This window comes from Periplaneta americana, chromosome 4, assembly GCF_040183065.1.
Source record: "Periplaneta americana isolate PAMFEO1 chromosome 4, P.americana_PAMFEO1_priV1, whole genome shotgun sequence".
NCBI lineage: Eukaryota > Metazoa > Arthropoda > Insecta > Blattodea > Blattidae > Periplaneta > Periplaneta americana.
Genome location: NC_091120.1, coordinates 161507868 through 161533608, shown reverse-complemented (window position 1 = coordinate 161533608; position 25741 = coordinate 161507868). Strand labels below are relative to the sequence as shown.

The window sequence follows — 25741 nt, the reverse complement described above, 5'->3', positions numbered from 1 at the left end:
TCTCCGGGAGCTATATTTATAAACTTGGAACCCCCGCGTGACTAGTGACGTTACATCGGACAGCGAAAGGGGAAAGCGTAAGCGCCCCCTTATGTGTTGAAGCGGAAACAACCATCTGAGCAGGAGCGAATGCTAGTCACGAAAGTTAGGCTTGCTCTTTTATTCATAGGGGAAGATGGGAGGATATAATAATTCATAATTAATAAAAATAATCAGACCCACATAAATAATTTATTTTATAATTATGAAATCATTATGAGTCATGGACCATATTCGCTTATCAGATGTAGAAGTTCGATATAATATAACAAACATGGCCAACAAAACAGTTTATTTAGTTTTTTCGACCCTGCCAACCAATGCACATTGTTGTATTGAGCTGCAGTGAACGAGCGCACATATTCTCTATAATGTCTGTCTTCTCTTGAACAGTCCTTAGGGAAAATGGATTTAATAATAAGGTTTCAATAACACACAATTCCGAACTCATTGCAATACTTCAAATTAATGTTTAAGAATTAATAATACATGCAGCAGCTAATATATGCATTCCGCTCATACAATTACATTGCACTCGCAAATCACAGCACATTCCCGCTGTCAATACTGCTCCGTGTAACGTTAAATAGTCGTTGGTGTAGCTCTCGGACCAGAGCTTCAAACAACGCATAACAGAAGCATGTGCGCCTAGGACGGACCAAGGAGGAAGGTACTTGCGCGCGCATCATATTCTCGCTATTTCTACGTCTTTCCTGTAGCTTCGAGAAACGAGCAAGCGTTGCGATACGTGCAACCTGCGGATGGTTTTACGCCTATACAATGTTCCAAAAATCAAAATAAATTTTAATGTACGTAATCCCATTTTGAGAAATACATATTCTACGAAAATATTGGGCTTGCACAGCAAGCATAGCATGCACGGAGAAATCGCCCCTGCATCTAAGGGATGGCACTGCAGAATGATGCGATTTGGCAGGGAAAGTGTAGCTGGGTATTGCAAGACCAGATGGCAAGCAGCGTATTCCGAATCTCACCGGACCGGTGGACAACAAAGACGTCACGCTGCAGCGAATTAGGAACAAAACTGCTGGAAGGATCGATGGCTGTCATGGCGACTGTATAAGTTGTTGTCTGTGCTACGCTAGCAAAATGTTGCGAAATTTCCGTACTGCCATCTCGTTCAAAGAAAAGAGAGCATAAACAATTTATTTCTTGAACCGGTAGTAATAACTGATCCGTTAACATGTTCGCTCATAAGCCAATAACATATTGTTTCTACGTTGTGCTGATTACACACAGTACAGCAGAACACACCGCCATGACACAACAGTGCACGATGTCATTCGTCTGCTAATTCCCGTCCTATACAAGAACCAATCAGATTCACTGACGGCGGCTGATGGAGACTGCCACCACTTCTGCAAGCTGATGGCACCGGTGCGACACCGGTGGAGCATCAGTGACTCCATCGGTGAAATTCGGAACACCGTGATGGCATCAGATTGCTCAGCTCTGAGATTCGGAATACGCTCATAGGCTGCACAGCCACCCTCTAAAGTAAAGAGAGCGGGGGGGGGGGGGAGTAGGAGACGGCGGGCCTATCTTTACATGAACCAAATAAGGTTTACAAAAACTCGAGGTAGGTCTGCAAGGAGCATAAATAAAAGAAACACTACATGCTCCATTACCACATAAGTCAAACAAAGATAAAGATAAACAAGTTTGTTGTCGACGGCACACCAGTTTAGTTTTTCCTTCTATTTACTTTTCTTTGGTTTAGCATTTATTTCGCTTTTGTTTCCTTCTGGATAAATCACTATCCAACACTTTCGAATAAAACTACCCGTTTTTATGTTCATACTTAATGGATGAAATTATACTTTATATCCATATACCATGGAAAAAAAAAAAGATTTATTTAACGACGCTCGCAACTGCCGAGGTTATATCAGCGTCGCCGGTGTGCCGAAATTTTGTCCCGCAAGTGTTCTCTTAGGCCTAAATCTATGACATGAGGCAATCGCATTTAAGCACACTTAAAAGCCATCGACCTAGGCTGGGATCGAACCCACAACGTCGAGCACAGAAGCCCAGCGCTATACCGACTACACTATCCAGGCCGACTATTGCCATGGTTATTCATAGGTTTTGTTTTTGTTCCTCGATTGGCTTCTGTAAACTCTTATCCACTCGTTCCTAACAGCAGTAACGTGAATATAAAGGATAGCTGTATTATATTAATTAAATATCTAATCCTAGAGAGTTACCATCCTGTCAAGAACATTAAAACTAACGTATAGTCATTTCGAGGATTTTTGTTTCTTTGTGCATTATAAGAAGAGACTAGATATTTCCTAATGGCTAATAAAATACGTGGCAACACTGGTGGGATATGAGCGTACGTGAAATTCTCGAGGCTTCACCAGGTAAATGTTTCTACTCACAACACGAAATAATGTTTTTGTTTAACAGCTTCCCGACAGGAAAGAACGATACCTACGGCTTCGATGATACCTCTCTCAAGTTTTGGAGAAAACCTGTAGGGGTAGAAAATGGTACATTTCTGTTACTTTTATTTTTTTTATTACAATGTATTGCTTGCCTTTCGAATATACGTCTAGTAAGATTTAAGTTCGAGAGGTTGGTACTTCTGGCTGGTGATATCATCGTACGTACAAGCAACGGGGAAGAACAGGACTTGCTGCGTTACTCATTCGCTGGTGAAGTCGGCAGGTGTGTGGATTGCAGTATCAAACTCTCATAATCGCAGCAGTTTCAACTTTCAAATCAGAGGCTCCTTACAGGTAAGCACACTGAAGTGTTGAGAGTTACTTAGAATATGTATATCTTTAACGAGCATCTGTTCTATCCTATTCATATCAATCAGTAGGCCTACTGCATTAATCCGTCATAATGACACGCTTCGCTTCAATTTTATTAGTAGAGCTGGTTCCACGAAATATAATGAAGTCTCACATATCGAAGTGTCTGAGTGGTAAAAACAATGGACTTGCATTCTGAAGGTTCCTGATTCAAATCCCGAAGCCTTTCAATGTCATCGTTGTTTTTAGTAGTTTCTTCGGTCATTCAGGTATATAGGCCTATAGCTACGAATCTATAGTCCCGTCGCTCTAATTTCCGGCAGCCAATCGCGTTGAAGGTCTTTTACATTTAAACGTGTGCGTCTTGTGATTCGCTGAGGAAGACGTTATTCATTTCTTAAGGCTCGATAAATACTTAATATAATCGCCCGCCATTTTGGCTCTTTCATTGGCGTTCGCAGAAAGCACACGAAGACGTTATTTGCCGCTCAATTATTTGCTAAATTACAGTGCGTTTGATTTATTATCATAGGAGCTACGACATGATAATGTTTAACGGTATGGCATGTAGATTCCTCGTATGGTAGCTCGATAACGAAAGAACAAAAATGGCGAACGATACTACCTACCTAGACTTTATAGAGCCTTCACTTCCTAAGACGTAAGCAAAGAGGAGGGTCACGCCGGGAATAACAGCGTCGCGACTATAGTTACCTATCTTAGCCAAACAGACAGGTCGTACGATAATCATCGTTTTGTATAAAATTTTTATCCTAGAAACGATGTCACCGTTTTAATAATCCTCCTTAAAATACGATAATTCACCGCCAACTCTTCTGATATATATATATATATCTCAAGCGCGCACGCACAACCCCTCCTTGACCACCCAAAATAAATTTGTACGCAAGCACCAAATGAAAAATTGTTTCATACAAAAGGTGTGCACACAGAGGTGTGATGGTTATCACAACATCTCAGTTACGATCAGTGCGTTCATTTCCAGAAACACGAAGTCCGCTACGTAGCTGCCAAAATTCTGCTACTGTACTGAATAAATATGGAGGAATCAGTATTATTAAATATTATATTAATGGATCACAGAAAAAGGATTTATTGTGTTTTCTGACATAATTTATTTTGTTTGAAAATCAAAGCTGTGAATTATATTAATTTTATTTCGTATCTATTCACAAATGCTTCAACTTTAATAAAAATGGGTGAATCTTTCTTATGTCCCAGCCATTACAGGAGCTTGATAAATATCTTTAAAATGTCTTGGATTTATGATATTGATTAGTAGAAATTGATGTTATCACTGGGAGAGCTGTAAGCCCACCCAATCCAATCTAAATACGTACCTTACTTATGTAAGAAAGTCGTCGTGCGTGAACGAAGAATACCGCCATATTTCTTTACTGTAACAGCAGGTTTCAGTGTTGCCAACGTAGTACTACTACATAGTAATACTACACACCTAATCAAATCTAACCTAACCTGTCACATAATACACACCTAATCAAACCTAACCTAAACAACCTAAACTGTCACATAATATACTATAATTTTATATACTATAATTGCAAATTGTATTGTATAATTATCAATTATAATTGTATTGTATAATTATCAATTATAATTGTATTGTATAATTATTCATTTCAATTCAGGAATCCGCCCCTGAGCACGAGTTCTACTCTTTCAGGGGCGAGCTAAAGTTTCTTTGTATGTTTTATATTTTATGTTACAATTATTGCAAAATAATAAATCAATAAATAAATACCACTCACCTGTAGTAACATTCCTCACATTTAGTATCATTTCGTTTTCATGTATTTGCCAGCTCTGCCAATCGTGTCGGTTTCCATCTAGTGGAAATGGATCCTACTAATACTACTAATTCGAAGAAGACGCTAATGCGACTTTCATCGTAATTACATTTTACGTGTTTCGTGATTACTATATGTGTTACTGTAGTAATAATTCTATATGTATGGTACAATAAGATTTGAAATGTGTTGTGGTTGTGATAGAAGTATTGAAAATTGGTTTATAGAGCCACATTGGCAGCGATAAAAGTGCGCAATATTCGTTCAATGGCTGGTGGGTGCTCTAGATTAACCTAAAATGTATTTTGTAAGCAGAAATATAAGTAGGGCCTAGTGATATTATTTTATTGAAACATATTTCGGACAAGGTACAGTATCCACCGGTCACTGAACGAATATTGCACGCTTTTATCACTACCAACGTGTCGCTATAAATTAATTTTCAACACTTTTATCACAGCCACAACACATTTCAATTCTTATTTAATATTGAATTATCACTACATTAACACATTTAATATATCACAAAACATACACTGAACAAATTAAATGTAATTATTATGAAAGTCGCCATATTTTCCTCATGGCATTACGATCCACTTCCACTAGATGACTCCCGATACAAGTAGCAGGGTTCGCAATACATGCAAACGAAATGATACTAAACTTGAGGAATGTTACTACAGGTGTGTAGTATTATGAGACAGGTTAGGTTAGTTTAAATTAGGTGTGTATTATGTGACAGGTTAGGTTGGATTAGGCGTATAGTATTATGAGAGATTAGGTTAGGTGTGTAGTATCATTACTATGTTGGCGACACTGAAACCCACTGACACATTAACGAAATATGGCCGTATGTACTACCGGAGAAATTCTTAATGTTGTTCTGCATTTGTTGTTAGTGCAATAATGTTTTTATGTAGCTAATATAAAAGTTAATCACATTCCTTTATCCCCATGTGAATCCTGTGAAGCTGATGGGAGTACTCTTATCATGCGTTTGTTCGTTGAACCTTCTGATATGTTTATCAGTTTATCGCCTATTATCACAGCATACATTTTTATTTATCAGACCTAATTTTGTTCTCAGTGAAGCACTTACATGGCAGGTAAAAATCTTTCTTTCCTACAATTGAGAAACCAGTGTTATCTTAATTTCAAAATGTAATTAAAAGCATTATCGTCATCTCTTATGAATATTACAGTTACACAAAATCTTATAGGAAAACGAATAAAATTTAATTGGAAAGTTAAAAAAAAAAAAACAAAATAAAACGAAATAAATATAATCCTCTAACATGAAATTTTTTAAGTTCCGCTAGGCCTACATTTCCGGAGAATTTCGCATATCTCCGCTACGTCTTCCGAACCTCAAATTTCGCTACAGTTGGGCACATTGGTTCCGATTGTTCTCGCTGGCGAGACTAGCAGGCCGATAACACCAGTTCCGTGAATTGTATTATCGACACTGTCATTCTCGAGACTGGAGGTGGGAAAAATATTACGTATCTGTCAATTTGGAACCGTTCCTTGCTTGGAACTTTTCCAAAAAGCACCTTCGAATACTACGTTCCAAAATAACAGTGTTTTTCTGAGCTAGTACGTCGAAATACTTGCTGTTACAAAATTCTCGTTTCACTTTGGGACTACGAGTACATTATGACAACGCCTGTTCCACAGAACGGAACATGTCTGACAATATTGGAAGCAGTGGCGCCAACTTTTTGAAAATATTGGATGGGCTCAAACACTTGATCTATAAGTTAAGATAAATAAATCTCGTAAGTAACAATGATAAAACGACAAAGTATTCAGTGAGCCCCAGGAGCCCCTGTAAGTTGGCGTCACTGGTTGGAAGCAGAAGTGGGAATCCTTTCGTCACACAAAAATGGGAGGTATCGACATTACCGCAAACGAGATTTCTGTGTTCTCGTAGGTTCGTCATTTGTCCTTGATAGGTACAGTTGTCAAAAGAAAAAGTGGCCGCTCTCCTGAAACAAAGTTCCCTTCGAGTATCTTCGCTACAATTCGGAGACAGGCGATGTTACATGTTGCTGTAAGAAAAATATTAATAAAATAAACTAGCAGCATTAAGAAAAATATTAATAAAATAAACTAGCATCATTTGTCACAAAATAAATGCATAGAAACATGCAGCTACCTCATAAATACTTGCAGTAAAAATTTCATCCAGATTGATTAATATTTGGCATAAGGAAGTTTGTGTTGAATCAACAAAAATGAACACAGAAAAACTAGATTTGAAAATAAAATGAATATTTATGTAAATTAATATTCTCCTCCGCTACATTCATCCAGTAACTTCAGGGAGCCAACAAAAAGTTACTAGATTTGTAATCAGAAATTTTAAAAAAGAATTCTTCGATGAAAAACAATTTTGACAGCTCTTTAAATTCCACGCCCCCTTCCAGCCTTAATTTAAAAAGTATAAACATACGAGTATTTGAAATCAGAATTGAGCTGAATCCATTTGGGGAATGAAAATATAAATTCTGAATAAGTGAAATAGCTAAAAAAAAATTTGGAAAAATGTTCATGATTTTGATTGGAGTCTTCCCTTAAAGGAGACTCCTTTAAGCAACAACACGGTTCGAACAACTGAACCACATCGTCGTTGTAATTAGTCACTGAAGATGGAGAAGCATCTCCGAAACATGTCTAACATGTTCAGTAATCTTATTGTACTTATTAGTGTTCATACAACTGAAACATATTACCTTTAATGTATTTTATCAAATCAATGAACACTGTATTATTGACCTAACAGGTGTGTTTTATCTTTAAATATAATCTTGGTTAGTTTGGAAAAACTCCCGACGTTATTTTGTCCAGCGTCAGAGGGAATTGAAGAGCATTCCACATTAAGAGAAAAGCATTGGTTTTATGGGCCTTGTCTAGTAAGCTTACATTGTAGAAGCTACTTGTTAGGTAGGAGTTTCTATGGCAACTGGTCATTTTGATGGAACAGCCGCATATACTCAATGCTTTTTTCTTAACGTGAAATTATCTAAGAATGAAAATGTCATTTTGTTTGTAACTGAGGGTGCAGAGACATATTGGAGAGGTGACTGTGTTTGGTACGTGGACCAGATGTCAGCGATGGCTTTTCTAATTAATAGGGACGATTTTCATTAATTACTTGTAACAACTTTACTGAAGTATTAGTGTTTTTATATTTACACAAATTCGTGTTTTATTTTAAACTACACGCGTTTGGTTGTGTATGGACTTTTTAACTCGCCGTAACTCGGAAACCAGTGAAGATTTTGAGCAGCGATGATTTTTAAAAATAACGTCCATTGTTTGTCAATATTTCTCTCGCTTTGACCTCGCATATAACGTGAAAAACAAAAAATGTTTGCCGCTTACCAACTTTTGAAGGTGTAAATGTTGATCACTTCGAAGTGAATATTTTTTCTCATTTTTTTTTTAGTTATTTTGATTTCAAATTTGCTTCTATGCTCTCCTTAGACATAGACCTATCAATAAAAAATTACAGTGCGATTGGTTGACTATCATAGAAACTACGACGTGATAATATTTAACGGAGCGGGAAATACAGTTCTTGGCTAGTCGTACACCCACTATCAACTAGCAGCCTGTCAAGCAGTGTTGCCAATTTAGCCACATTGTGGCTAAATCTAGCCATTTCGAATACTAATCTAGCAACAAATTTTTCAAAATGCCACCTGTCGCATTTTAGCTACTTTCTGTGCTACATTTAGCTGTTTTTGGCCATTTTGAATTTTTTTAGATACATTCTAATTTTTATTACTTGTAGGCTACGTGCATACGTGGATCTAATTTCTCGACTTCGGATTTTTCAACGGTCACTACCGTTACACAAAATTGCACAATAGCATACAATTAGGGTACGCATTGCCTCATCGGTATTCGGTACTTCCCTCGGTTAAATGATGAATTTTCTCCTCTCTCTTTCCACTGAGCACGTGATGATGTATTTCACATCATTCAATGCTGCATTTATGTTGTGATGTGTGTCTGTAGACTGCAATGCATTCAATCTTAAAATAATAGTTGCTATGTGGTAGTTTAGTTCAGGTATCGTGCAGTGATTTGTTTGAAATTAGTGAGTGTGTTTTAATTAAATATCACGAGAGTAATAAAATATATTATTAATTATGCCGAAACCTAAATATACTCAAAAGTATCGAAAAGAATGGGAGAATTTGGGGGATTAAAAGACTGGATACAACCTGTTCCTACAGTCAATTCAAACGGTTTTTTTTTTTTTTTGTAAATTTTGTAAATCATACTTCTGCGTTAAATTTGCCCCATTCCAATGCTGAAGTAGAGAGTTTTCAGTTAGGTCAGTATCGTTAAAAACAAACTGAGGAACAGGATTAAAATAAAAACATTGTCGGCTATTTTGAACGTCAAGGTTGGATTACGCCGCACCGTATGCAGAAGTGTTCTTATTCATATGAAGTTCTTTCTGAAGTTTTTCGCCTTGTGGGAACAACCGCAACCTATACGTCGTCAGAGAATGATGCAAGCACTTCTGAAAGAGTGCTGGAAACAAGGGATGAGGAAGGTGGCAGCGTTGATGATGATGATGATGATGGTGTATTTCTATTATGTGAGTTATAATTAACAGTTGCCTATTTCTCTAATTCCTTCTCTCTCAGCTTATTATTACGATATAATAGTACACTTTTTTTTAATGTGTTTGTACCTGACATACTTAGGCCTATCGTTTTTAGCGATTTAAACTTTAGCCACTTTTGGCCATTTTCGGGATCAATTGTAGCCAATTTTTTTCCACTAGGTGTTGGCAACACTGCTGTCAAGCTCCTCCTCCTAGCGCTTGTGTAACTCGTGGCGGGAATTCTGTGTCAGTTTAGTTGTAATGTTTTAACACTGCATACAATGGATGTAGAAAAACTGCTATAGGCAGGAAAACTCAGTGCGCAGAAACCAGCGGGCGTGACTGTCTCGCGCAGATGACGTATTCTCCCGTTCCCAGCATGCTCTCAAGCCTACCGCAGGGGGGTGAGAGGGGTATAGCATGCGCGTCGCGAGGAGTTCGAGCTGAGTTTTGCTTGTACGATACCTATAGTGTGTTTGAAAGATCTGTCATATGGATTAAGTCTCAACCTGATCATCAAAATCGGTTTGTCTTAAGAAAATAATTATAAGATGAAGTTGCGGAAGAGATAAATTTAAGCAGTAACATTTTTTTGTTAGACAAGTAGTATTTTAATACTTTTCATTTTTATTTTTAGGTGCCACATTTTCTTTATTTATTAATTGCAAAAGATAATGTACAAAATAAGTGACAGTACATCTGGGATTATTTTAGAAATGAGAGCACTAAAATTAAACCCATTCGTTCAGAAACCAGAATGTTTTACCATGCTGGCCACATTACAAAGAACGCCTGTTTCTGAAAGCCCAAATAAAAAATCGAAACTCCAATTCGTCGTCACTACTTCAATCCATTGCGATATCAAATCCATACAGATTCCAAGAAGGTGACGTAATCAGCTGGTAGGTTTAAGCGGCCTGTAAACAAGCTCCACAAGTTTCCTTGTGTTTCATAACATTGATAGCGGAGACTGCAAGCTTTAAAGATAGGCGCCAATGTGGTCGTACCCGATCCACAAATTTACGAGGCTGCCTCAACCGTGTGCAAATTCCAGTCTTTCTTAGGATGTGATTAAAAATGTCTCGCAGTGATTAACTCGCTCTGCGGGGACTGTTCGTTGGTAAAGATGCCATCTCGCAACCCGATGTTATTGCCCAATTGCCGCGCACCAACTGGTGAAACACATGTATTTATTTTATTTTTTTTAAGATTTTTAGGAAACCATTTGGGGAAATTTACAGATTATAATTGCTGATTAAAAATATCGTACTCAAAACTCCACTTGTATTTTATTTATTTTATTTTTATTTTACTATCTTCTTTTTATCTACTACAGGTACAAAACGCTTTGTAGACATGTGCTGTCAAAAAAGCAACATACACAAAAGTAATGTCAATAATTTCAAGGGATTATTCTTTGAGATATTTCAAAGAAAACAAACTGAACACAATTTTGCTCGTTTTTGCTTTCTTTTCGAGAAAAAAATTGTTTTATATGAAGCATTTCATAGCGTATTTTTTGGAAAACCATTGATTGAATTCCCAATATGCTCAGCCAGTATTTTTTTAGTTGGTTATTTAACGACGCTGCATCAACTACTAGGTTATTTACCGTCGATGAGAGTGGTGATAGCGAGATGGTATTTGGCAAGATGAGGCCGAGGCCGAGGATTCGACATAGATTACCTGGTATTCACATTACGGTTGGGGAAAACCTCATAAAAACCCAACCAGGTAATCAGCCCAAGCGGGGATCGAACCCGCGCCCGCGCGCAACTTCAGACCGGCAGGCAAGCGCCATAACCAACTGAGCCACGCCGGTGGCTGCCAATATTTAAGGGGAGAAGATGGTATTTTTTTAAACTTTTATCCTATTTGGTGTAAAATATTGATTTTTTTTTTGTATGTAGAGAGCTCACAGCTGTAGGAACTCAACCAAATACAAATATTTTGAAAAAAAAAATTATTTGGGGCCCAAATTTGAAAAAATATACCCAATGCAGGATTGTACTATAACCGATATATCTAAACCATTTTTAAAGATAGATTCAAACTTTTCTTTTGCAATGTATTTGCAAAAGCATGTTCTACAAACTGTCTGTAACAGAATTTTGATATTAGTCCCTACGTTTGTAAAACAAACAATTAAAATTTAATAACAATTTTCTGATTTCCTTTCTTGCAAACAAACGGACGTATTTTTGAAATGAAATCAATTAACAAAATTCTGTTACAGAGAAACTTTTCCTAATAGTCTAAAGAATGTGTGTTCAAAAATTCATGCATGTATCTTTAATAGTTCAGAAATTATATCCAAAACCGATAAAAGTGGCCGTGTGATTTAAAAATCCATAGCGCAGGAAGTTTAAAAATGAGTCTCAACATCCGATAAGGGCACAAATACCCACAAAATGTTATGCTATGCATTCCACCCATATCACAGAGTATTTTAAAGATTTTTTTTTAATTTACTCATTTTTCACCAAAAAATACCATCCTCTCCCCTTAAGATAGCAGTGCATTATGATAATAAATCAGTGGTCGTCAGCACTCGCTGAAATGGGTAAAGGGTGAGCGGAGCCGTCCCGTGTGCCCCGTCGTGCAGCAGGAAGAGGTAGAGAGCATACCCGCTAGCAGCTACGAGTGCACCATAGTGCATTGTGTTCTACGCGGGTAAGAGACGCTAGCCCCAAGGTGTCTGTGCTGACGACCGCTGTAATAAATGATCGAAATAATTTTAGTTTTTTTCCTTTAAATGTGCAGAAATTTGATCCGAACAAATATACAAATATAACATTGAAAAATTCCTTTGGAGAACGAAAAGTTATAAATAATTGATTAAATGGCGATCTTACTCGTGTTAATTGTGTAAGCGTGTGCGGCTTACAGCTGTTTCGGTGCTGCTTCACACCATCCTCAGAGCCTACTAGATCTCGGCGTCATCTTGAACTTCGCTGCCTGTTGTGTGGGTGCGTTCGATTGTTGAAAAGTTAATCAATTATTTATATTCAAGTATTAAAAGTAGTGTACGATAGATTCAATATGGAAAAGTTATATTTCTTCGGATCAATTTCTGCACATTTAAAGGACAAAACTAAAATTATCTGAATTTAAGAATTAGGTAATTCAATTTTTACATTGAAGTGAAAAAAAAATCCAACTTTGGCTGGACTTTTCTATAGTTTCTGGTAAAAAAAATTGCACCTTCTCTCACTTAATATTGTTTTGTTTGATGAAAAACCTATAATACATATTATGGTGAACATATCATGGTTTATAACAATTTTCCTGTCTAACCGACGCACATTGCTCCTTTTACTCTGGATTATAACCATGGGGATACTGCTTTTAACTCAAGATTTCTGAAAACTACGGTCCTAATGCTCTACCTTTTCTCTTTCATTGGACATTGTTCTTTATTAAGAATTTACCATCCTTATCTACTCTCTTTTTAAGATCTTTGTCCAGTACTACATTTCTATATTCTTTACTACAATAGGCCTACTGCTCTCCTATATTTCCCTTTAAGTATCGCTACTGGTATTTTACTCGTTCAACTTCCTCGACTTCATTTCCGCACGTTTTCCCTTTCTCTATTTCCAAACTTTCAAATCCATTCTCTCTCCCTCTCCTCCCCCTCTCATATTGAAGTTTTGCCCTCTATCTCCCTAACTTCCCGTATTTGTTTCCTACTTTTCTACTGCGCCTTCAACTTAAGACGCAACTCTGGCCACGGCAGGCGGACGTGCGATAGACTGTTCTCTATAGCGGGAAAACTAAGCGGGGTTGTGCGGGGTTGCAGGCGGGCGGTTAGGCCGGTATTTCAAGCGGGGAAAACCCAGCGGTGTTGTGCGATCCGGCATGCAATTAGTGCTAGTTTGTCTTCTGTAAGGTGTGAACGTGTTATAGTTTTCATTTAACGTGTTTGGTGAACTGTGCTCTGTTTAAGTTTAAATTTATCATAGTCTTTACCACCATGTGACTTTTATCTTTGGGGTATATATTAAAACATAAAGTGTATGTGAACAATCCTCATACATTAGAGCAATAGTTCCCAACCTTTTTTGACTGACGACACACTTTACTGAATGCCCTCGATATCGCGACACACTTGTTTTTAATAATAATAATAATAATAATAATAATAATAATAATAATCATCATCATCATCATCATCATCATCATCATCAGTGCTTTTCTTCTGGAGAAACGGTAGTGGAACTCTGTGTAGAATGTTTTAAAACGGATGGGGAGATGTAATTTTAGTTTATTCGGCACCACCGACTAGAGTTGACAAAACATTTCGGCATATAGGACACTCGGGATTTTGTTCATATTCATCTCGACGCCATGTAAAACCATATTGCAAATATTCATCACTATATTTACCTGTCCCTTCAAAATTCTTAACCCATGTCTTAACTGCACGAACTGAAGGTAGGCCTGCAGGATTATTTCTTTGAACTCCAAACTGACGTCGAAATATCGTTGAGCTTCAGCAAAACTATTGTCGTACTTGTAATACGCCTTATTGTTATTGCACGTTGTTCTCCTGATCACCTCTCTATGATGATAAAATGTTAATTGCTATTGGATTGTGAACACAGTGTCGGTGATCTGACGTCCCCCACTACTACGCAGCTGGAACAGTGCGAAATTTAAAATCGCCTTATTCTTTGAAGGGCCCTGTAGGCCTATAATGCTGAAATATCAGTGATAGGTGAAATACAATTGCACAAATTCTTAATGAATAGTTTATTCACTGCTAGGCTGCAGGTGTCTGTAGGGAATCGAATTCATGTCCTTACAATAAAAAGTCATGAATAGACTTCGTGGAATTGCCACGAGAATCGTAAGGTTTACTACGCACGCGGTATAGACTGTATGAGAAGGGTACGTGCGACGGACGGAGTATGCCTCTGATGTAAACACTGAGCAGTATACTGCGGTTACAAGAAAACTTGTATTCTGCATTCAACAAATATAATGACTGATCACTGAAGTAGGAAATGTCTAAACATGTAAATACACAATTATTTTGTAGTGAGATATATTAACTCTTAAAATTTAATGTAATATACTCACATCATCCTTGAATATGTACAGTGAAGAGTTACGTACATTTTGAGCGACTGCCAAAGTGAACTTCCTCCGATGGTCACTCAAACAGTTTTTATTTTACATCACACGATGTAATAGGAGTATATTTGAATAACGGAAAGTCACTACTTTTTAGTACACCAATTTCAGACGTCTTGTCGTGACCTGATAATACATCATTTATAATATGAAGTTGTAAATAGGCAGAATTTTTAGCAATAATGTTCCTCAACTTACATTTCACTCTTTCTGAAATTAGTTAATTGTTATGTTGGATAACGGTTTGTGATACTTTATACACTATATTAAGGGCTTCTGAGAGTTGTAGTTTAGACGATTCTAATAGGATGATTTTTGGACACGATTTTAAAATTAGAATCAATGAACAGAATATCTTCCAATAGATGTTCAGAAGGCAATGATTTTACAGCTGCAACAGTGGAACTGTCTGTGCTATCCAATGCATCAATTACCTCCATTATTTTGTCGTAATATTCTGCATAATAATTAACAGCATCCAACCACGTTTTCCAACGGGTCAAGACTGGCTGCAGGGGTAAGGGTATTTCAGGAGAAAATATTATTTGGAACAGTAACACTCATTGTGGCATGTTTGATTGAATTTTTGTCTGCACTGAACAAATGTTAAGCTTTGACTGTTTCAACCACAGTAATGCAAAAACAAGTGCTTATATAGGTATACATTAGCTGTAGCTGCTCTATTCATTTGAACCGGTCTCAACTCTTAACATGAACTGCTTATACTACGAGACCGGGCGGTCGCTCATCTCTTCTATACTACCGTACATCGGCAACCTGATTGCATGCTGCGTGTGGCAATTCAACGAAGTCTAGTCATGACTATAATAATATGGTACGATTTTCACTTTCAATCATGTTTGTTTTGCAGAGAGGAACACACAAAGATATGAACACGATACGCGGCGACCTTCTCAAGGAACTTCCAGAGCAGGACACCAAAGATATGAACACGTTATACGCCGATATCATCAAAGAACTGGAGTGTCCTGTGTGTATGCATTATTTTGTCCCACCGATCTACTTGTGCTGTAATGGACACAGCATCTGCAGTTTCTGTAGAAATAAAGTGCAACAGTGTCCTACATGCAGAAATGACTTCACCAACAACAGAAGCGTAACACTTGAGACTATCGCGCGAGGTCTGCACTATCCTTGTCAAAATAAGAAAGAAGGCTGCTCAGAAATTTTGCCCCACGAGTTGATGGCTGAGCATGAGGAAATTTGTGCGTTCGGAAATCACGAATGTCCATTAAAAAAGAAATTAAGTGGCTATAAAGATTGCGGATGGATGGGAACTTGGGATGAACTTAAAACACATTTACAGGAAGACCATGGCCCTTCTTTTTTTATAGAAACTGGAAGGTATTCTGCGACCAATTCAGGCTTACGTGTAATTTTCGCTTTCGGAGAAATTTTCATAAAAAGCACATTGACAGAACCAGATAATTGGCACATCTCAACCATGATCATTGGTACAAGGAAACAGGCTTCGGAATTTAAAGTCACTTACACATTTTCTTCCGAAAATAAAGTAGAAGTCCTTACGAAAACTCATTCAGTCTGTAGCTACACTGAAAACTTCAATGACGCATACAAATCAGAAAAATCGTTCTCTCTTCATGCGGACGAATTAAATAAACTCAAAATCGGTGGGAAGCTTAACGTGATTACAGAGATTTCCACCGTGTGATGGTACTATCTTCCAGCTTTCACTTCAGATGTTGCTATAATATATGTGATTACTGGACCAAGGGATATGAGTGGAAAACAAATATTGAAATGTGGATGAAAATATGTAAAAGCTAGAATTAATAACAAAATAGGAATAGCAGTACCGGCCACAATATATATTTTCTTTTTACACTGAAACATACAATCACAAAAATTGCAATTAGCCTTTAAATAGTTATGTGGAGTGGCCACAATACCTCACCTATTAAATCGTCAGTGATTCTGAAAATAATGTTGTCTACACTGCTTAGGCTTGCCAACTTCCGTAAGTAAAAATTAGGAACGCAAACGTTACTGGAAATTTTATTGTACCGGTACTAATTATTTCCATCTATCAATAGAACCATCTCGATTCGTATGTAAAAAAAAATTACAAAAACTTAACCAAAACCACCAGAAAACAAGTTGAAAAACAATATAAACTCCTTATAAAATGATGTAATTACTAACCTAATATAAACTACCCTAACTTAACGTAACCTAAACTAACCCGAACTTAACCTAGGTACACGAAAGATTTCAATCAGTCTTCTCGGAAAACACAGGGACGTTTATGTATTTATCACCAGAGCTATAAGATCTTATCACACTTGAGGGCTATGGTATTTTACATGTCTTTGTTGTAGTTCTTGTTGATATCTATATCTATCGTAGAAGTAATCATTTTTTTTTTTCCACTTTTCCACCGAAACCAATGAATGACGCATCAAGTGGAACAAAGTGGACATAATACTGAATGGCTCCAAACTAAAGTCAAAGTGCATAAGATGAGCACAGAGAATAGATGATTCATTAAGTATCCTGTAGGCTGTGATCAAACCTGCCTTAACTTGTGTATTATGATCATTGCATCTGTCACTTTGTTGACACAATAACGAGAATTAAATTTCTGCCTCAAACATGCGTACTACAGTCATTTCTCCATTTCGTCGCATATTGGAAACATGTCTGTATGGGACTGTTCGGAAATATCTTCCGATCCAGACTAAATCCAACAATGTGATAGGAACGAAAATCAGCTGTAAGTGTCTAATATGCAATGAAATCGGAACATTTTGATGCGTGTGCAAATTATTTCGGGATCCGGGACGCAATGGTCGAGATCGGGACTGTCCTGGAAAATACGGGACGGTTGGCAAGTCTGACGCTGCTTCTTGAAAAGATCATTGTTGGTGCTGAAACCGTTAGGTCAATTTTATTGCCACTTGTTCATTCTCAGTGCGACTATTGAATGACTGGAGTTCTGTTAACACCCGACGTACCGTGTAGTATTATATTTGCTGAAGAGTTATTTTCACAAGCGGATGATATTTTTTTCCAAGACCTGTGATTTTATTGAGAACTTTATAATGTCCAATGAATAGCAAACAAAGATCAGAACACATCTGAATGAAGTAGGCCTATTATAAAATGAAGACTTAATTCCTTGTGAAGAACCAGACCATAATGAAGCAGAGAACTGTAAATTTTGTGAGCATATGACTGAAAGTGAACAATCTGACGATGATGGTAGTGGTGAAAATAATGGCAAGATTAGAAATGAGATATTATCAAATGATTACGTAATTATTTGTGGAGATTCAGATCATGGTGGAACAGAGAATTGTTGAGTTAGTGATCATGTGACTCAAAGTGAACAATCCGACGGTGGTGGTGCTGGTGGTAATGGTGGTTTTGAATATAACACAATAGTTTATTATAAAACAAATCTTGGTGAAAATAACTAATAAGAAGTTTACAGGTTTTTAAAAAGTGTTACGAAGTGATTTTTATTTTCAATTAAATTTTCTTATCGAATCCAAGACTTTCCTCTAACGAATTTAATAACATTTTCTCCTTAATGCATTAAGTAACAGCAGTGACTTTGTTCGAGACATTTGAATATTCGTATGTACCTAATAACTGTTTGAATTTGGGGTGCTCTGAACGGCCTACATACCTACCTATGTAACTTTTACCTGCCTACCTAATTAAAGGTTAAGAGGGCTGCACAGAAATAATATCCCATGAGTTGATAAAAATCATCAGGAAATCTGTGCGCCGGGAAAAACAGGAATATTCATTACAGAAAAAAAAACTGCGAATCGTTGGGAACTGGGAATGAACTCAAAGCACATAAAAAGGAAGATCATGGATCATTTTATTAGAGACAGGAAGTTATTCTGCGTTAAATTCAAGCATACACATAATTTTCGCATTCTCAGACATTTTCTTAAGAAAGATGAAAATAGCAACAGTTAATGGTGTCTTTCTACTATGTTCATTAGTAAGAGGAGACAGGTTTCGAAATTTAAAGTCACGGTTTTCGTCGGTCTGTAGCTACACTGGCAACTTCAAAGACTCATTAGAGTAAAATTTATTACCAGTCTTTCTTCATGAGAATGAATTAAATAAACACAAAATCAATGGTAAAATTAACGTCATAACAGAGATTTCCACCTTGATGTTATTATGTTCGAGGTCGCAGAAGTCAATTTAATATTTTATTGTATCAAATGAAAATTCCTACATCCTCCAAAGAAATTAAAGCCATAAATACTCTCAATGAACAGAATTAGCACTTAAGTGCATCAGTATGTCTGTGATTACTAGACCAGGGGATACGAGTGAAAAAAAATGTACTGATGAAAATATGCAAAAGTCGCAATTAATAACACAAAAAATCAATTTTAGCTGTACCAGTCATAAAATGTTATGTAGTTTTACACTTAATATATATTATCTTCTCTATATGCAGTCAAAAATACTCAGGAAATTGTTGGTTCCGATTGATGTAATGATCACACACTGTCTATATTACAAACTAGTTAGAACAATTAACAAATCAGTAGATTTTTTTGGTTTTATTACATGAAGGAAATATTTCAGGGGTACCGTATGTGGAATGTATTGAAGCCCTTGGTAGCGTAAGATCGTTGTGTTTCCCTTTTATTCATTAATTTAGACTGTGGTAATTTCCTTAATAAAACGAGCATGAAAAACTATGAAGCACATTTCTATGAATCCTATATTACCTGAATTTCTAAATGAGGGTACTAGCTTGAGGGATATCATTTTCTAACCTCCATTAATTTTATGTTTACGAAATAAGGTCTGAGGTGAGTCATTCTCAGTGACTTTCTACCATCACATTATGATGAACTCTCGTCCTATATCTCTAGAATTATAAAAGAATATCTTCATTCACTGATATTAAAATTAAATAATATTATCCTTTCTGTAATGACAAAAAAGTTGTATTCAAAATTCTTTTTTTTATGAAGAAATAAGTATTTGCAAGTCAAAAAAGGAGGAGCTGTTAAGAATTATTAGAATTATCTAGTGATCCGAGCTTAAAGATAGCATTTCCTACAACATCTCTCTTGAAATATCGGTTCCATACACCATCCATATATCCAGATGTTTTCCGAATTACAATTTAACATTTAATACGATATTCATCAGCATATTTGTGTGAAAGTATATATTTTTCGGATTTTCTTGAAGAACAAATATGGAAGTAAACTTAATGTTGAGGGAGACGAACGACTTGTAGTACCGTTCTACAATTGAGCCAGACTTCGCAAAGCAACATCAAACCATCCCACTGATGACCTTTGCAGTAAATCTTGAAAACGGGTTTAATTTTCTCAGAAAAGACATCAACACCTCTCTGTCTGATAACCTTGTGGTAAATTTAAAACCTTGTTTAATTTTTCTCAGCAAAAACATCAACAATCCCACTGATAACCTTGTGGTGAGTCTTAAAAACTGATTTCATGTTTCGAAGCAAAACCATGATAGGCTTGTAAACGTGAAATAACTTTGTATTTATGTATTTTCAGGTGGCTTTCAAAAGCTAAAACTGAATTTTAAAACGCTATGAATATACTAAAGATATTTAATTCACTACATCACGCAAATGTTTAACGAGTAGAACATGACTGCCAGCCTAAATTACGCAATAGTAATATGCGTTACAAGAGCGGTATGTTGACGTTTTCATGTTCGAGGAAAAGACTGAAAAAGCGTAACGTAGTTGAGCTTTTTTAATTTCCGACAACATGAAAACAAACATACCGCTCGTGTATCGTACATTATTTTGTGCGAAGATCGTTTATTAAATATCTGAAAGAGGAATTTCTAATTAGTTGCAATGAAATCTCCATCTTGGTTTCTGTTCAATGACGGCAAATTTGGAAAACAAATATATCTATCTTCAACATTGTTCCTATAAAATGTTTTCTGTGTTTACTATACTGCAGCAGGCCGTGATATACGTCTGTCTTCCCCCCCCCCCCAGTCTATGATGAGTCTGGAATCTTGTTGATTTTTTCACGGCTTCCTTAATGTTGCTTGCATTACAAATGCAGTAACTATTGTGGTGTTGTAGAGTTTACTTAATTTTTGCAAATATTTAAAAACAATAATTAACAGTGCAATTTAGGTGAAATTACAGTGGTAAGTTTTCAATTTATAATTATTACTATATTGAACGCCTTTAAAAAAATATGTTAAAAGCCTAAAGCAGTCAAATGAATATGACGCTTAAGCGGTAAAAATAGGGAAATTGTTATGTGTGTTACGTTGGGAATACTGAATGTGGTGTTTCACACTTACCGCGTATTGGTTGTGTGCGGAAAGCAAGCAAATACGCACGATAACGCACAAAATGTTTTGGGAGTCTACCAAAATGAAATATGAGCTTCAAGGGGTCCGTGATATTGAAAAGGTTGGGAGCTACTGGTCTAATCTATTATTATAGCTTCTAGCAAGTGGCTCTGTTTAACCTACAGTATTTACTCTTTACACAGGAGCGCTGGTGACCATGGGCTGTCATAGCAACGTAGTAGTCACGTGCGGCGGCAACTGTTCCATGTTTGGCTTAACAGCAGAAAAGAAACAATAGATGAGGAAGTTTTTAATCACTGTGTCAGTGTTTCAGTCCTGCAAAATTATTCACATAACATCGAACATCAATTTAAAATACATTGGACACATTTTTTATCTAACAAACACACCGTGGATCAGAACGCAAATCTAATAGCTGGACAAAATAATAACTTCTCTGCATTCTAACGGATTGTTATGAAACTTTGTACAGGCCTTACAGGTGACACATATTTTCTGTAGTGACTCTGATTACGTTTGCACAAGAAGAACTACTCTTTATAAGGGGTGCATTTAGACAAAATATCTTCTAACAGATTTTTAATACATTGTACGAAAGTCATAGGTAGGATATGCTTTATATACGAACTATATTTACGGTTCCATAAGAGGAACTACACCTTTACAGGGGGTGCATTTAAAAAATTAACTTCTAACAGATTTTTATGAAACTTTAAACGGAAGTTACAGATAGCATATATTTTTTGTGTACAAGTCTCATTATGTTTCTAAGAGGAACTACCCCTTCATAAAAAATTAAATTATGGTTTATTTAACGACGCTCGCAACTGCAGAGCTTATATCAGGGTCGCTGGTGTGCCGGAATTTTGTCACCGCAGGAGTTCTTTCACATGCTAATAAATCTACTGACATGAGTCTGTCGCATTTAAACACACTTAAATGCCATCGACTTAGGCCGCAACCTCTAGCATAGAAGGACAGCTCTATACCGACTGCGCTATCGAGGGCGACTCTACCCCTTCATAGTAGTGCATTTTAGACAAACTTAATAGCTATTCTATAAAATATATTTTTATGAAACTTATACATGAATTACAGGTAACATACAGATGTAATCAGAGTTTGTACACAAAAAGTGTATTCTACCTGTAACTCCTGAACAAAGTTTCATAAAAGTCTATTATGTGTGGTTCCTCTTACACAAACCTAATCGGTAATCAGAGCTTGTACACAAAAATAATGGTCTGTCTGTAAGGTCTGTACGGGCTATTCCATCTCAAATTGACCGAAATATAGAGAAAATTGACCTTGCAATTTTTAAATACAATTAAACTTTTTCTGTCCGTTGACAACTGTGATACAATGTTTTGTGCAAAGTTTGAGGCATCAGAACTTCATAGTGTTTAATTTAAAAATATTTAAATTTATCGTAGTTTTATAAAATTAGCAACTTTAAACTGTTGTGGCTCCGAAACCCTTTCACCCAATGATCAAAATCATGGTTTATTTTGATGCTGAGAAATTAAAGTTTATATTGACATGTAAACAGTTTTTCTTACTTTTTATGGAAATGGAGAAATTTAGATTTTTCTTCATTAAGACGCCTTTGCCCACGAAAAAAATATTTTTAAAATATATGGTTAGATTCCGCATTGAAAGTACAAATAAACACATATTTTTACTGGTGCACCGTTGATAAGAAAGTATTGAAAATATCAAATAAAGAAAATAAATAGTACGCGCGTGAAGTAACCAGCTGACTGTGAGACGGGAGCTAGCAGAGACAACCAAGGCCAGGAGACAAACACGTGATGTTTCGTCTAGTAGCGCATAGCTGGGCTAGCTTTATCACAAGTTTTCATAAACACAGGAGTAAAATGACGCCCAACGCTCGCTTATCTTCAGCTCTCGGCCAGTGCGTGCGGTACTGCGCCGTTCAAGTCCAGGCGTGTGAAAATAATTTATTTAATACCCTCGAAACTTATTGCCAAGCCACTAAGAAAACAATGCCGAATGCTCTTAATAATGCAAAGTTTTTTCTCAATATTTTTTTTTACATTTTTACAAATGGGCAAAAAGCCTAAAAGTAAGTAAAATCAGATTATCTGTCTCTCTGTATACTGTACAATAAAAATAAGGATTACTTCTTAACATAACCTACCAAATGTCAGCTTAAAAATGAGCTGTCGTTCAATGTTCTGCAGTAAATGGTTCCAGAGTTCTGAGCGCTGAAAGAGGCTTGTTTTTATAAAATACGCTAAATTTGTCGTTCAACAATACGAAAACCGTTTGACTTGCGATAGTGTATTTTTGCAAATGCACTCTCCTCAGCACCTTGTATAAATAGGGAAAAAATTAGAGTATTAAAAAAATGCGAGGTTTTTTACTGATCGATTTCATATGGAATAGCCCGTACAAAGTTTCATAACAATCGGAGAGAATGCAGAGAAGTTATTAATTTTGTCCAGCTGCACACTGCGTGTATCAGTTTGCAGGTGAGACGTAAAGAAGTAATGAACACTCTGACATATTAAAGTTGTCATCTTCTGTAAAAAGAAAAATAAAACACAATAGAATAATATGTTTATAAAGTGAATAATTTCCACAAAAAATGTTCTAGGACGCAATGTATTTCAAATATATGAGACGGGTACAATATTTTTAGTGTCTTATTTAAGAGGAGTTAGGACAGAAATTTTGATATTTTTTATTCAAAACAATTTTCTTCAACCATGCTTCTGAGACAAATGTCATAGTTTCTATCTTCACACCTTTGTAAGCTTTTTGCGGCCATATTTAAATGTCTGAGGTGCAGCATTTTAACGGCAAATACATGTATCTTTTCTGGCAGTTGTCCCGTAGGCCTACTATTTTTTCAGCATGTTTGCTTATAGACTACAAAAATTCAGTTCCTTACGATGCAATTTTTTCTAGATTTTAATTCAACACTCAGGACATGTTAGTCAAGTTGTAAAGATTTGAAATTGTCTGGGTTTTTATATACTTTTGATATTTGGTATACTACTCTTTTAATGTTGAATGTAGCGCCAAGATATTTTTCAACTTTTATACGAAACGTATAATGTGAAAAACATATAATTCAGATAAACTTCTGTTTGCCTATGCATAAGGAGACTACATTTCAAATATCGCATACTAAAACTTAAATGCTTGAAAAGGTAATTGGTTTACATATTGAAAATTGCCATAGTATGAGTACTGACAAACATGAATCTCTGGAAAAATATGGTGACTATAAAGTTGAATATTTCACTTCTAACTCACTTTAACAATGCAGCATCAACTACTATGTTATTTGACTTCGATGGAATTCATGATAGCGAGATAGCATTTGGCGAGACATAGGCGAGGAATTACCTGTTATTCGTTATACAATTAGGGGAAACTTCAGGAAAGAACCCAACCAGATAATGGGCTCAAGCAGGAATCGAACCTACGTCCTAGCGCGGCTTCGGATCAGCAGGCAAACGAGCCTGCCGCCTGAGCTACGCCGGTATTATAATAGACTATTCACAATAGAGAAAGTACTCGGTTTTAGAATAAGAAATTGGACACGGCATTAAGTTTTAATCTGCTTGTAAACGATCAAATTTCACTTCCAATTCAACGTTTTAGGCCTACATACATGAAAACGTGTCAAAGATTGATCAATATTGAAAAGATATGTCAAAAACTGTTCCACATTTCTTAAGATTTGAGAAATTTTAAAACTTGCTTCAAGATCATTGTGACAGAGGGTATGTAGGTCTACCTAAAAAATATTATAATATAAATAATATCGTATATCTTTTGGAGAAGGTAATCCTTGGTCTATTATTATCAGGTAGTGAGTAGGCTGATTTCGGTTTGATCATATGTATTAGAATTTAAAGTATTTGGATATTTGGTCTATTATCGGGTGGTGAGTAGGGTGACTTCGGTTACTTGATCGTTTCTGAATCTAATTTATTTTGCAGTGCACAAGACCCCAGATATGAGTGTACTACAGGATGATCTCCTCAAGGAACTGGAGTGTCCCGTGTGTTTACACTACCTGATGCCACCCATCGCCTTGTGCAAGAATGGACACAGCATCTGTAAGATATGCAGAAATAAAGTGCAAAAGTGTCCCACCTGTAAAGATAATTTCACGGACAACAGAAGCATATCACTGGAAAATATCGTGCGAGGTCTACACTACCCTTGTCACAACAAAACAAATGGCTGTGGAGTAGTGTTGCCCTACGAGTTGATGATGGAGCACGAGGAAATCTGTGGGCTGGGGATACACGAATGTCCTCTGAAGAAGAAATCCATAGGATTTGATCATTGCAAATGGATGGGAACTTGGGGTGACCTCAAGACACATATAGAAAGAGATCATGGAGAAGATTTTATTGTGGAATGTTCAAGTTATTCGCCCATCTATGAAGGTGTGACTATGTTGTTCGTTTTCAAGGAAGTTTTTTTGTACCAAATACATAGGGATGGAGATAAGTGGTATTTTACAGCAATGATTATTGGTACAAAGACTAATGCTTCGAGATTCAAAGTCTCACACACTTTCCGTATCGAAAATGAACTCGAAGTTCTGATGAAGTGTAATTCAATCTGTAGCTATACTGAAATATTCCCAGAAATATTCAAATCAAAAAGATGTCTGTGTCTTCACGACGAGGAATTAAATAAATTCAAAACTGATGGCAAGATAAACATGACAGCAGAAATTTCCACCACTTGAGAAGACATTCTTTCAATTCTAAAAATATCAATTAGCCTTTATTTCAATATAGCAATACAAAATTCTTAATATTTAAAAAAACTACAAAAACATAATGGAAGATCTGATAATTCCTGAAATAATTTTATTGACATTTGTTTAATTACCGGTATGTTGTATTAAAATGACAAGGTACTGATCACCTGCTTCTTTTGAGAAAAACTTCTTGAAAGTTTACGTTTGTTTATCCTTGTTA

General features: G+C 36.3%; 1 long non-coding RNA gene across 1 annotated transcript; it reads left to right on the top strand.

The window, feature by feature from the left end:
• Window positions 1–1657: 1657 nt before the first annotated feature.
• On the top strand, window positions 1658–24450 carry LOC138698377 (uncharacterized). The gene is made up of 2 exons (XR_011331853.1): window positions 1658–2804; window positions 15292–24450. It is a non-coding gene; the product is annotated as an uncharacterized lncRNA (long non-coding RNA).
• Window positions 24451–25741: the final 1291 nt, after the last annotated feature.